Below are 1,940 nucleotides of genomic sequence, written 5' to 3'. Positions count from 1 at the left end.
AAAGAAATTTTTCAAGACTTTTTTCGACACATTACACTATGACTTTTTTCGACATGCTATACTGTGACTTTTTATGACTTTTTTTCACATGCTATAGTATGACTTTTTTGAAAATGCTATACATGACTTTTTTTGACATTGCGTAGACACACTACATTATGACTTTTTCGACACGTTATACTATGAACTTTTTTGACATGCTATACTAAGACTTTTCGATTTGCATTGTGTATCATAATCTTAAAATCCTGTTCCCATACCGGGAGTTGAACCCGGGCCACCTGGGTGAAAACCAGGAATCCTTACCGCTAGACCATATGGGACATATTTCTGACTATTTCAAAGACATTTTTTGACATGCTATACTATGACTTTTTTATGACTCTTTTCGACATTTTATGACTTTAATCAACAGGCTATACCAAGACTTTTGATGACTTTTTTGACATTGTGTAGAGACTAACTTATGACTTTTTAGACATGCTAAACTGTGACCTTTTAGGACTTTTTTCGACAGGCTATAGTATACCAAGACTTTTAATGACTTTTTTTGACATGTGTAGACAAACTAAATAATGTCATTTTTCGACATGCTGTAATATGAGTTTTTTCGACATGCTATACTATGACTTTTTTTGACATAATATACTATGACATTTGTATGACTTTTTTCAACATGATATTTTATAACTTTTTTTGACAAGCTATACTAAGTTTTTTAATTACTTTTTTTGACATTGTGTAGACCAGTGATTCTCAACTGGTGGGTCGTGACCCAAAAGTGGGTTTTTTCACCGACTATCTGAAAATGTTGATTTACATATCGACCATATTTCACCGGCATTTGCAATAGTGAATTTTTTCACCCTCTACACTGTGCAAATAATGGTATATCGTCATTTTAGAGGCTTAGTAAGAAACCACATCCACATTTCTCATCCACATTCAAAATACTAATTACCTTTTTTCATGTTATTTTTCAAAATATTACACTCAAAATGTTTCTTAGGCCCGCAAGCTGCAAACTACAGGCTTGAGCTTGGATGCTTGTGCCTGCTATAGAAAAAAAATACTTGTACAGGCAACACAGTGGTTAGATATATGCTTTGATGTTTTCAAATCATATGTTTCACCTTTTCAAGAGCAAAAGATTTGAGGAATAATCGGAGTTTAGCTAACTTAACGCTATCTAACAAGTTTAGTTGCTAGAATGTTAACTTTCTAAAATCACATTTAACTAGAATTACCACCTTGTGGTTGCATGCCTTTGCCAACCAGTCAAGTTTACATCCATGTCTATCCACTTCATCATTTTATCTTATTTGTGATCATCATGTGATATCACGCTCACAAGAATGGGCCCTGACGGACGTAATAATATAGTATATAAAGCATCACAAACCCTGGGCCTCTAAAAACAAGCTTAGTAGTAAGCTAGTTAGCCAAAAATGTTAACATTTGCAGCTTACGATAGAGCACAAAAAGGTTTCCTTCACATTTAATTTAACCTTGTATGTCCCCAGCAGTGAGTGGTCTTATTCTGGTCACAGGAAAATAGTGCAAGAACAATGCAACACCAAACCGGCCATGAAATTAAAGGTCACACTGTGAATAGTTTACCTTTTTAAATTAATGTTAATCAATCATTTACCTGTTTAACTTAAATGCTAGTTTGTCAACATGCCCTTTCCTTTCTGCAAACAAATGGCGATTCATTTTACCTCGGACCACCTTGAAGAAGAAAGAATGTGATCAAATATCAGCAAGAAGCTGTTTCTTGGTAAAACTCCTCCTCAGCTCGGTGATATCAGTTATTAGTGCTGAGGATTTCAATTTTCTGAAGAGTATCAGATACATTAGGAGCAAGACTGAGTGATGACGGTAATTAGGATAGAGTTGTCCTTTCTCATCTCAACCTCTGCTCTTCGACCTTCTCCAGA

General features: G+C 34.8%; 1 non-coding gene across 1 annotated transcript; it reads right to left on the bottom strand.

Annotated features, from left to right (window-relative positions):
• Nucleotides 1-251: 251 nt before the first annotated feature.
• trnae-uuc (transfer RNA glutamic acid (anticodon UUC)) lies at nt 252-323 on the bottom strand. The gene has a single exon. It is a non-coding gene; the product is annotated as a tRNA-Glu (tRNA).
• Between the last annotated feature and the right edge of the window lie 1,617 nt (nt 324-1,940).

The sequence above is a fragment of the Anarrhichthys ocellatus genome, unplaced genomic scaffold (assembly GCF_004355925.1).
Source record: "Anarrhichthys ocellatus isolate YVR2014 unplaced genomic scaffold, GSC_Weel_1.0 scaffold10, whole genome shotgun sequence".
NCBI lineage: Eukaryota > Metazoa > Chordata > Actinopteri > Perciformes > Anarhichadidae > Anarrhichthys > Anarrhichthys ocellatus.
The sequence above is the reverse complement of the archived record's forward strand: the minus strand, read 5'-3'. Positions and strand labels throughout refer to the sequence as shown.